Source organism: Silene latifolia, chromosome 7, assembly GCF_048544455.1.
Source record: "Silene latifolia isolate original U9 population chromosome 7, ASM4854445v1, whole genome shotgun sequence".
NCBI classification, from domain to species: domain Eukaryota; kingdom Viridiplantae; phylum Streptophyta; class Magnoliopsida; order Caryophyllales; family Caryophyllaceae; genus Silene; species Silene latifolia.
In genome coordinates this window covers 20,028,584-20,041,908 of record NC_133532.1, presented here as the reverse complement: position 1 = coordinate 20,041,908, position 13,325 = coordinate 20,028,584, and the positions used below count along the sequence as shown (strand labels likewise).

The following is a 13,325-nucleotide window of genomic DNA, read 5'->3' as shown; positions in this document are numbered from 1 at the left end:
CATTGTTCACAGGTTAAACCTCATTTTCTCTTCATACAACTTATACGTATTTAAGAGTTCAGAAAATATGCTAATAAGAAAGCTCATTTCCTTATAACTTCGGTTAAATGTGTGTTAAAAGTATTTACGCAGTGCGAAAATAGTTATAACAAGCTACCAAACACTAACAAACGATTAAAATGACGGCATAAGAAGATGGAGGGGGATGAGACTAGTAGCTAATTACATTAGTCATACAGATGAATTATTTTTCACTATAAACACTTTTATCATCCATGATAACCTTTCGCTTGCATTGCTGAACATTCAACTTCAGAGATAAATGGTTTTACTAAATACAGAGTATATGCAAAAAGCAGTATAGGACTTCCCAATATATGGACGAGAATTTTGAAAAATAAGAACCCGAACAGATGAAGAGAGTAAATGGGGCGTGGCGTGTAGGGCGTTTTATGGTGATGGTCATCAAATATGATGGTTGGCAAATAGAAAACAACGAAGTAAAAGAAGTGGGGGTGGTGATTGGCTGGGTTTAGGATGGTGGTTTGTCGGTTGGGGGTAAACTGATATTTTTTTGTTAATGGAGGAACATTTGGGATTTTGAACTTTGAAGGCCTTGTTTTGATGGGATAGGAGGGAAAGGGAAGGCGAGGGATTTGGTTTGGTGGGATTTATTTTTTTTCCTTAAAAACGAATCAAAATCACTCCAACAATGTAGTAAAGATTTAAGAGTTCAGAAAATATGCTAATAAGAAACCTCATTTCCTTTTAACTTCAGTTAAACAACAAAGCTCTTCAATTACACCATCATTCATGTAATGAGTAATGAGTAATGAGTATGGCATTGCCACAAATAATTTTGGAACATTAACAGTGGAAAAAAAAGCCTTAGAAAAACAGTGTTGGCAAGTCAGAAAAATATTAATGCCTCAAATGCTTTTGAGTTCACAAGGAAATACATCCTTCACCCATCTAATTGATTCATCATTCTTGCCATACACACATTCACTACTAGAATGAAACGAATTCAAATACAGTAAGATGTCATCAATTGAGTCAAAAAACATGAAATGAGAAATAGAGATTTGAATTAACACATGAAATGATAAATAGAGAACAAATGATGGTGAATACGAGAGATGAAAATCAATACAACATGAATGGTGATACCTGTGATTCTCGAATTTCAAACATGGTAACTATGAGCTCCTCCACTTCACAAGGCTCTACACTTCCAACTTCATATCTCCTGATAGGTAGTCAGCTAATATGTACATAACAATTACTCAATTGTTAATCCTTAAATGATTTGTGTATCTAAGTGATATTATATGTGTATCTGAAACAATATTTTACGTATCCACCCACTACGAACTAACCATAACTACCACTGCCCAACCCATCATCACCCTCATAACCACCACTTTAACGCCATTGTCGCCGGTAAATACTCCGGTGACCAAAGACGAAATGTTAATCATTTTTGTCACTTTCACGTTGTTTACGCCTCTTGCCACTTTTTCGACCAGCACCGACATACATCCGTCACCAATCACTACTGTTTTTCAATTAACAATCATTTAAAACTTCAAATAAGAAATCCTAATTAGTAAGCGGCGCCGATCAATCGATTTCATCCTTTAGAAACCTTTATCGAACGATGTCAACCGATGCTTCATCCTTCAGAAACCTTAATCACCTTCTCTTTCCACCGTTGAATTGATCGGACCGCCTCAACAAAACCACCAACATCTTCACCTTTGACTATCTCGATACGGGCGATGATGAGGAATATGCTGGAAGGAAAAAGGAGGGATGAATAAGAACGGCGTCGACGATGATGGCCTCGGAGATACGCCGACGAGATCTATGTCGGTGCTCCGATGGTAACGGTGGTAGTGGTGGTTGTACGGAGGTTGGTGTAGAAGGAGAGATTTGAAAGTTTAGTGCGTGGGGTAATAATGGGTTGTGTGGCTAGGATTTAAAGAACAACATAATAGTAATCTGACGGCGTATAAAGTAGTTTGTATGGTTCGTACGTTAAGGCAGTTCGACTCCGAACCCGCCCTATATATATATATATATATATATATATATATATATATATATATATATATATATATATATATATATATATATATATATATATATATATATATATATATAAAATAAATAAATTTAGGATCTGGTGTGAACGAGTATTTGGTGAGAACAACCTACAACCATAGGATTAAAATCAATCTCACGGTCTATATTAAATTAAAATACACTGCACTATTAAACATATTCCCACCCATCCTCTTGCAAACCTCAAAACCAACACTCTGACGGCCAGTACCACCACCGTGATATAGCTTGCATAACCGATGAACTCCTACATCACCAGCACATCGACGATACCTTTCACCCATGACGATCGTTGTACCAACGACGCTCATCTTCAGACTATTTTCTCTCTACTAGCCTCCTTCAAATTATAACCTCCAATGTCGGTACAACGATAGTGCTTTTAGAGAACGCCCATTCAAATTCCGAAGACGATTCATCGCACTCAGATTCACCGGAAATTCACGAGTTAAATTCCGGCGATTTTTGTTCGATTGTCACAGTGGTATTCCTCGGTGAGTACTGCGCCTCCAACAACGAAAGGACGCCATTTTTGTTCGACTCCCACTTTCTCTCGCCTGAATTCGCGTACGACCAACAACAGCTGCACAATTTGCACTACACGAAATCAATGTATCTGGTTTCTATATTGATGTATCTCAAAATAATTTTAATATACCGAGTAAGTACTTTTGTGTATCTATGTTTAGATACATTAAATTAGTGGTTAGATACATAAAAGATTAGTGTAGTTACATAAAAAATTAGTGTAGATTAGTTGTCTTCGACGAATTGCCTACCCCTCGTGTGAACGTCGTCGATTTATTCACCGATGGTGTGTGGCGATCTTCACCTTAGACATGGAGAAAAGTAGATCTGAAATGTAATTGACGTCATAGCTGCCTTCAAATGGGGGCGAAGAAGCGCTGCTTTTGGTGGTGGGCCGTGGAGTTTGATTTTGGGCATTTAACGTGGGCTGTTTATTTAGTTTAGATTGTTAGTTCGTTCTCACCGGATCTTGACTCTCTCTCTCTCTCTCTCTTTCTCTCTCTCTCTCTCTCTCTCTCTCTCTCTCTCTCTCTCTCTCCCTCTCTCTCTCATATATATATATATATATATATATATATATATATATATATATATATATATATATATATATATATATATATATATATATATATATAGGAGTTCTAATGAGTCCAACATGTGTCATTGAGTCCATAAGTCCCTCTAAGGGTCATTGGATGAACTCAATGTATGGTTGAGATGAATTTGATTAGGGGCCATTAAAAAGAAAAGGTAAAAAATGTAGATGGTTGGATTGAGATGGGTGGTTGAGATTGAAAATTACCAAAAAAAATTACCACTAATCAAATTTCTATACACTAATTAATTTCTCTCTCTCTCTCTCTCTCTAGCTCCTAATTAATCAGTTTTGAGTTTCAGATTTCAGAAGTGTAAATGTAATGTTGTATGAGTTTTACAAGTGTAAATGTGATGTTTACGAGTGTAAATGTAACATTTTAAGAGTGTAAATTTGATTTTTTGTGACGGAAATTTTGAATTTATATAATTTTAACATTTTACAAGTGTAAATGTGATGTTTTACGAGTGTAAATGTAACATTTTAAGAGTGTAAATTTGATTTTTTGTGACGAAAATTTTGAATTTATATAATTTTAACATTTAACGAGTGTAAATTTGATGTTTTACGAGTGTAAATGTAATATTTTAAGAGTGTAAATTTGATTTTTTGTGACGGAAATTTTGAAATTTTATAATTTTAACATTTATCGAGTGTAAATTTGATGTTTTACGAGTGTAAATGTAATATTTTAAGAGTGTAAATTTGATTTTTTGTGACGAAAATTTTGAATTTATATAATTTTAACATTTTACAAGTGTAAATTTGATGTTTTGCGAGTGTAAATGTAATATTTTAAGAGTGTAAATTTGATTTTTTGTGGCGAAAATTTTGAATTTATATAATTTTAACATTTTACGAGTGTAAATGTGATGTTTTACGAGTGTAAATGTAGTATTTTAAGTATAAATTTGAAGGTTTTAGAGTGTAAATTTGGTCCTTTGAGTGTAACTTTGGTCCTTTATAAGTGTAACTTTGGTCCTTTTACGAGTAAACTTTAGTCCGACTACCAACAAAAACCACCAACGCCGTCCTCCACCACCAACTCATATCCACGAAAATATATGAGTGCAAATATATATAAATTTAACGAGTGTAAATGTGCAGATATACAAGTGTAAATGTAAAGAAATATGAATGTAAATGAAACATATGAGTGTAAATGTAAAGAAATACGAGTGTAAATGTAAAGAAATACGAGTGTAAATCTGAAAAATGCATGTAAATGTAAAGAAATATGAGTGTAAATGTAAAGAAATATAAGTGTAAATGTAAAGAATTGTGAGTATAAATCTGAAAAATGCGTGTAAATGTAAAGAAATATGAGTGTAAATGTAAAGAAATACAAGTGTAAATGTAAAAAACCATGATAATACGATTTTTTTTTTTCAAAAATCTACTATATATTTATTAGATCTACGAATAAGATCTGCAAAATATACTTACCTAATAAATAATATACTTCATATTTGGTAAATCAAAAAAATCTACGAACAATTTATAAAATGAGATTTGAAAAATATAACAAGACGATTTTTTATAAAACGAGATTTGAAAAAAATATAAAACAAGACGATTATAAGATCATTAGATCTATTATAAGAGGAAAGGAAAAAACAAAGTAATCTAATAAACACAAAAAGAGAAGAAGAACAGCATCAACTAACAAGATGCTCAACCACCAAAACCCGTAATCATTACAAAAAGAAACGAAATCATAAAAAAAAAATAACCATAAACAAAATCATCAACTATTGCGCCAAAACCACCAAAGATCTCGTTTGTTTTCAAACATCTGAACCACCAACAAATCATATTCTGTTTTCAGATCTCGTTTTTTTTAATTGGTTTATTTTCAGATCTCGTTTTTTGGTATGTTGTGGTCGTGGATGTTGATGTTGGTGCGTGAGGTTGGCGGTGGGAGAAAGGAAGGGAGGTGGTTGGGCTGGTGGAGGTGTGGGGCTCGGATTTGGACAAAAAGGGAGAAAGAGAGGCAGTGGTGGTTGTCGTGGGGGGTCGTGAGGTAATGGTGGATGTCTTGTAGGTGGTCGGAGGAAGGTTGTGGTGTGTCGGGGGCGTGAGTGGTGGTGGTGGGATGCGTGGTGGAGATGGCGGCAGGAAGAGGGGTTTTGTGGGTGTGGGTGGTGGAGGTGGCGGCGCAATAGTGGAGTAAGAGACAGGAGGGTGGTCGGTGGTGGTCGGGTCGGGTGGCAGGGAATTTGAGGGTGGTCGGGTGGTTGAAGAGAGGGAGGGTGAATTGAATTATTTGGGTTTGATTTTTTATTTTTTTGGGTTTTGAGTTATTTGGGTTTTTAGAGAGATGAGAGTAATGAAATTTGTGAGATGAGAGAGAAGTGGATGTGAAAATAATTGATATATAGTGAATTAATTTTTAATTAGGTGGATTAGTGAGGTAGAGAGAGAGTGGGTCTTAAATTAGCATTAATCTCTCATTTTAGCAAAAATCCTCTCTTTCCTCCCTTCAATCTCAGCCCTTCATCCTATCTTTTCAAGGGTCCTAAAGAGGACTTAAGGACTCAAGAAAAATGGGTGGACTCATTAGATCTCATTTATATATATATATATATATATATATATATATATATATATATATATATAAGAGAGAGAAGTTCTTATGAGTCCAACTCTTCCATTGAGGACCTAAGTCTCTCTAAGGGTCATTGGATGGACTAAATGGATGGTTGAGATGGATGGAGAGGGAATTGATTAAAGAGTACCAAAAAGAAAAGGAAAAAAATGTGGATGGTTGGATTGAAATGGATGGTTGAGATTGAAAAAAAAAAATTATCACTAATCAAGCAATTTTCTATACACTAATTAAATTTTCGCTCTCTCTAGCCCCTAATTAATCAGTTTTGAGTTTAAAATTTTATGAGTGTAAATGTAATGTTATTTGAGTTTTATGAGTGTAACTTTGATTTTTTTTGTAACGGAAATTTTGATTTTTTTGTGACAAATTTTATGGCGGTTTTGTATGCAAAAAATTTAATTTATACAATTTTAACATTTTACGAGTGTAAATGTAATATTTTAAGAGTATAATTTTGATTTTTTTTTGTGACGGAAATTTTGAATTTATATAATTTTAACATTTTACGAGTGTAACTTTGATGTTTTACGAATGTAAATGTAATATTTTAAGAGTGTAATTTTAAATTTTTTGTGACCGAAATTTTGAATTTATATAATTTTAACATTTTACGAGTGTAATTTTGATGTTTTACGAGTGTAAATGTAATATTTTAAGAGTGTAAATTTAATTTTTTGTGACGGAAATTTTGAATTTATTTAATTTTAACATTTTACGAGTGTAACTTTGATGTTTTACGAGCGTAAATGTAACTTTGATTTTATATAATCTTAATATATTACGAGTGTAAATTTGATGTTTTACGAGTGTAAATGTAGTTTTTTAAGTGTAAATTTGAAGGTCTACGAGTGTAAGTTTGAAGGTTTACGAGTGTAAATTTAATGCTTTACGAGTGTAACTTTGGTCCATTAAGTGTAACTTTGTGATGTGACTCATATTTGAGCATATTTAGTCCCCGAATTAGCCTCGTTCCCATGCTTTCTAGCATATATTAGGGTCATTTCTTATCTTTAGTTTCCCATTTTGTATATTCTTTGAGGTTTTGTGTCCTAGACAAGTGCTGAAAGGAAACAAGGTCTGGATCAGGCAGCCTATTTAGGCGCGAGCTGTCAGGCGATGCAAACAGGCCTGTCCTGGTGTGAAAATTGGAAAATGATTGGCCTGTTTTTAGGCGCGAGTCAAGACTTTGTTCAAGGGACGTCTTCTGACTATTAAAATGTTTGTAAAATGGTTTGAAAAGAGGGTGTTTGAACCCGTCTTGGTTTGAAAAGGTCGTTTAGATCGCTTTTGTGTTGATGTGAAGAACGAGACTTGAATAATCATCATTGTATTGACAATATTCAATGTCGGGTTCGATTTTGCAAGCTTGACATGAATAGTTTTGAAAATGATTATGAACTAATTGTTTTAAGTTCATTTGTTTGTGATTAGTCAATGTTTATCATCGTACTCAAGTTTAAAACCGACATGGTATTTGGAAGCAAGGATGACTTTGTGTTTATGACTAATATGTTTTTTTTGAAAATGTAAAGAAATGAAATAAAAGGTTTTAAAATACCTTTTAAAATGTAATTAACCAAATATTATCACCGAAACACGGATTAAACCGTCATGGTATTAGGAACCAAGGGTGAAAATGTTTTATGGTTAAAAGTTTGTCATGAAAAATGATTTGAAATATTTGAAATGGTAAAAACCTATTACAAATAAGAAATGAGATAAAAGAGGAAAGATGAGATCAAACACGGCTGGATTAAGGCCTGAGAGGGGGTTTAGGCGCGAGCCCTCCTGCTATACAAGCAACCCCTGTTTCTGGCCAAAATCCGGTTTTGGCTCATCTAACCTATGTTTGAATCATGTTATGCATATTTTAACATGTTATAGTCATAAAACAGATGAAAAACATGATAGAAAAGGATTTTTACACCCTCATACTTACATGCTAGGCTTGAGACGAGAAATCGACGAAAGTGTATCAACTTGTTTGGTCAGAAAACTCGGTTTGAAAACCATTTTAGCAATGTAAAAGAGTTTTTTAAGTTTAGTGATGGTGTAGTTGGTCGAGATGGTCGGTCAAGTGATTTAATACACGATGACGGTACCAAACAATGTGTAAGGCTTGTATTTTCGATCGGTAGGTCGAAAACACCTGTCGGTTTGTGAATTAAGAAGTCGAGTCTAGAATTTTAAGGGAGAAATGGGGGCGACACTCGCGTGAAGATTATGGTGTGTGAAGGTGGGTATTTATAGAGAAATGGGTGGTTGTGTGCGTTTTGAGCGACGTGGCCGCATGGGCTACTCGAAGAGGCGCGGGTCTTCGAGTTGTCTTGTCACTATCACGCAATTGAAATCATGATTTGTTCTATCCTATAATTTGGATGACATGATTTTTACTTGACCATGAAGCATTCCGGGAATACTTAACATGGAAATTTTGAAAAATTTTGTTTTTTTTGTGTTTGACTCGTTGTTGGAGTCGAGATTTGAATTTTTGAGTCGGTTTTTGGTTCGGTGTCGGTTTTGACTCTAGTTAGTGTCATTGTGACCCCGTCGTCGTGCATTAAACACTCCAGGTACTTTTGAAAAGCTTTGAAATGTTTTATTTTCGAAATCGTTTTAAGTTTTCCGACGTATAGTTGTACAAAACTGTCGATTAAACGCTGCGATTCCTAAGCATATTGTAGTCCGATAATCATCGGGTGTTTGTTGGAGACTTGACAAATACTGGGTATCTACAGCCTCCAGCTCAGTATACACATGCTTCCCAAATTACTTGCCTCAATAATATCAACAATGCCTCATCTAAAACAAGATCGAAAGTATTCCCACAACATCCCACAACTATGTCCCATTAACAAAGTATCACTGTTCTATGACAACAACAACCACATGCGCAACTCTCTTTCATATTAGACTTGTAACACCCACCCCAAGAGTATGAGAGGCAAGTTGTCCCACATCGGAAAATATGGAGCTTCTGATATATTTATAAAGGATTCCACCCACCACTTAGTAACAAGGCCTTCTCCTTTTGGGCTTAAGTCAGGACAAATAATAGGCCCAGATGGAGCATCCTATCATATTAGGGTTGTGTTACGACGGTGGTGAGTCGGGTTGTTATAAATGGTATCAGAGCAACCATGCGACCGTGCGGTGTGCCTGTGATCAGAAGTACTCAGGTCACCCACCTAGCAGGGGAGGATTCGGCTTGGTCGGCGGTCGACCGAGGCACAACGTGGACATTGTGTTCTTTAAGTGGGGGAGTTTGTAACACCCACCCCAAGAGTATGAGAGGGAAGTTGTCCCACATCGGGAAAATATGGAGCTTGTGATATGTTTATAAAGGGATTCCACCCACCACTTAGTAACAAGGCCTTGTGATTTTGGGCTTAAGTGAGGACAAATTATGGGCCCAAAGGTACACATCCCATCTTACTAGGGTTGTGTTACGACGGTGGCGGGTCGGGTTGTTATAATACTCTACTCTCACCCACAAGCCGAAATAACAGGAAACAGCATTAAACAGAATAACAATCTATATGCTCATACTAGGCTGACATATACTTTCAGAAGTTCGTCTCACAAGTATCCTGCCTGCTCCACCACAACCGATGACGGCATCACAACACCGCCACCAACAGCCGCACCGCAACGCAAAATTTTCTGCATCGCAACACGGGGTGTCGTGCCCGAATCGCAACCCGGAACACAACAACCACATTAGTAATAAACAGTGTCCCGACAGAACGATCATCTAACGACTCATTCAATTATGCAACATGTTACATGGAATAACCAGATAACAACTTTATGAATATCTTACCATACCACTACTCATGAGGTCAGAACCTCACACAATTACTTACACACATCATAGACCCATAATCAAATCTAACTAGCCAATCCTGATCATGTAAGTTACCACTTGATTAAATACATCTTTCACACGAGGTTAAACTCATATGCACCTTCATAACACATTCTTCCAATCCGCATAGCTACCACCACCCGACCAAAGTAACCATAATATTAATGCTCAATTACTAACAAATACCTCCTATATTCACATCTTATACTCCCTCGCACCCTAACATACTAATCCAGTCCCCCACAAAAAAAATCAATCTCTTTCGAATGGCTCGCTTCCTTATTTAACATCACCCGTAACCACTAGTGACAACACCATGACACCACCTTCTTTCGTATCACTATTCTTTTACAATCACCTTTAAATATAACAATTCATTTCCTCTCTTTGGTTATCATCTCAAATAACGAACATCAAATCCATCAACAAAAATTACCTCAACAACTATTCAAATTTTATCCTTGATTATATCGTCACCTAGCTCACCACCATAGTCTCATACCATGCAAATACTCTACCAACTTCTTAATTCTTTAATTCCTAAAAACTCATGACTAACAAGTCGTCCTGCAATTTATATATATCCCTTAACTCACACCCTCATGATAGTATCACACAACTCCATGATTCCTTACTTTCGTGTCCCCTAATTCTTGTCAACATTCACTCAACTATTTACCATCATCCTTCTCTTCCCATCACTTCCAAAAATCAAATTTCATTAGCCTATATCATTATCTTTCATTCGTTTATTATCAACAATCCTTCTCATCATGCTTCTCACTCATACTCCCCACCGATAGATCTACTCAATCAATGATTTCTTCTTAATTGATTACATCTTCTTTTAATAATTCTAGAAAACCAAGATTCACTTCATCCCGTGACCTCCTAAATGATTATACACTAGGCTCACCTTCTAGTAATACAAATCTTCATAGCGACTACTACATACAAATCCTCATTGTGGTATCCCTCGATCTAAGCTCACTAGACACCAATCTTTTCCATTTTTTTTATCACGATCTTCCATTACACATCTCCTCACTCAACACGTCATAATTATCTCTCTCCAGAAATCACTATATATCCCAAATTAGCATAATTTTCACATCCCTCATTTCAAACTTTTCTTTCTCACATTCCTCGAATTTACATTACCACTCTCATCATCACTCGACCATATACGGTCATCACTACACCACTTAAGCCAACGACTAATTCACTCACCATAGCTCACAGAATGTGATCCTTATCTCAATAACTCGTCAACTTTGTTTATTCTTTCCACTATCCATCATAATCCACGTGTACCCATGTCCTCCTTACCAAACACACATCCTTCATAAGCTGGTATTCTCCACATCATATTATCTAGTAACTTATGTATCAGGACCGTCACATATGTAAAAGAATGCGTTAAAACCCAAGACACACGTGTGCACTTAACCTGCGACTCGAAACAAATTCAAGAACATAGTCGCCGACTCAAAACGACCGCCCAAAGAGGTACTCGGTTGAGAACATGACATACACGGTCGAGTAACTATATAACTCGGCCGAGTTCCTCAACTCCAGAAGCTGGCCCAAATTATCACAGAAAGTTTACTCGGTCGAATACGGGTTACTCGGCCGAATTTGCAAGCTACTCGGCCGAGTTCCTACACAGTTCTCAGCAACGTCCAATTTTCGTAAAACAGTCGTATCTCACTCGTTTCTTGGTTATTTTAGGCGTGTCACCTATCGTTAGAACTTTAAGAGGACACACTATCACCTCCAGTTGGAATCACATCAATATCATTCCTAGAACTCAACTTACGACCATATAAAGACAGCCTTCCCAAAATCAGACTTCTTATAAATCAATTTTTCGTACACAAACAACTTAAACAATAACAACAATGCAGACAATAACAACGCAATACCTCTAAAGCCAGTATACTAGATGAGCTCTTATCATACCAACATGTAAATCAAACACAACATACAATATACATGAATGATATAAGTCATGTTCACCTTTATGCCATATCACATCATATCCTTCATCCTTTCCATATCATATAAACTTTTCAAGCCAACAATCACATCCACTCTATCACACAACAACAATGCATTACACATAACGAATCCCAATACATCCCCGTAATGACCGGCTCGAAATTGTTAGGGCCATTTGCGGTTTTAGGACGTCTCCCAAACCTTTGCGGTAACTCCAAACAATTCCTACCCGGGTTCATTTTATTTAGACACCCTATATTCACTTGGTTCATTTGTTTTAGGTTCCAACATCGTCGCTCTGATACCACTTTGTAATACCCCCACACACCAAGGTGCCTTACCAAGACCACCCTAGCATATGGGGATGCTATCATCTCGGTTGTCCGAGGTAAGTATATCAATAGGGACCATCAAAGAACAATTAATAAATTATAAAGTTAATCTTATTACATGTCTCAAACCAAAAACCAAAGTGTAAAGAAATATAATCCGACTACAGCTCAAAAAGTATCAAAAGACTCAGGACAATGGAAGCTAAGACTCTAGGTGATGACACTCCTTCCTCGATCCCACAAACCTATCATGAAATCATCACCGTCAATATCTCGCTCTACATCCCCGAATGGATAACCACATTTTTATAAAACATAAACGGGGTCAGTTCACTGCATAATCAAGATAATCAAGATAACAAAACAACATCCAAGCCACTCAACACACATTCCTCCAAACTCAATCATTAATCAGTAACCGACTACACACCAAAGTGTGTTGCCCTGCCACGCAACAAGAGACCCACACCGCCAGTGGGGGACCGCAGCCTTTCCCACCTAAGCCTCGCTCATATCGCAACGAGCGAATAACCCATATCCATTAATGTGCACATTCCCCTTATGATGGGAACCACAAGGGGCGAATCAAGGGTGTGAAGCCATTCCCGATGATGACTTCACTCAGCTGAGGGCGCACCTCGAGAACCACGGACAATCAAACAACCAAACTCACAATACCAATATAAACATGCCAAATCCAAGGTAACAATCTCAACAATAATAGCAATCATGCCAGTAAAACAATCACTATCTTATACTTAATTAAACAGTCAACTGAGCAGGGAAACCCTACTTTATTACAAATCCGAAATCACAAGCAATCGGCGGAAGCTAGAACTGTTCCTCTACGAATCCTTCACCTAGCAATAATCACAACCATGCCTATTTCACAATCATACCAAATAACCCCTTTTTCCCCCAAATTAAAAATTAGGGCAAAATCCTAAAAGACAACATACTAATAATCAACAAGACACTAGAAACTTACCAACAAAATCGGGACAAAAAGACGGAAGCTAGACTCACGATCGATCGCACTCGGCTTAGGAATGATTAGAGTGATTAGAGAGATGGTATACGTAGTTTAGGTTTTGATAAAAATTATTAGTAACTGTTAAACGAAATATTTATAACCTCTAATCACCTTAATCAAACCGCGAAAATTAATTCCGTCCGACCGGTACTTCGAGTATCTCACTAGCCGGTCCGAGTGCTCCAGACAAGAACCGACCGTAAGACACACGACAACTGTTTAGGTGATTT

At 36.5% G+C, this 13,325-nt stretch overlaps 1 non-coding gene across 1 annotated transcript; it reads right to left on the bottom strand.

The window, feature by feature from the left end:
• Window positions 1-900: 900 nt before the first annotated feature.
• LOC141593410 (small nucleolar RNA Z266) lies at window positions 901-1,000 on the bottom strand. Its single transcript, XR_012521494.1, has one exon. It is a non-coding gene; the product is annotated as a small nucleolar RNA Z266 (small nucleolar RNA).
• Between the last annotated feature and the right edge of the window lie 12,325 nt (window positions 1,001-13,325).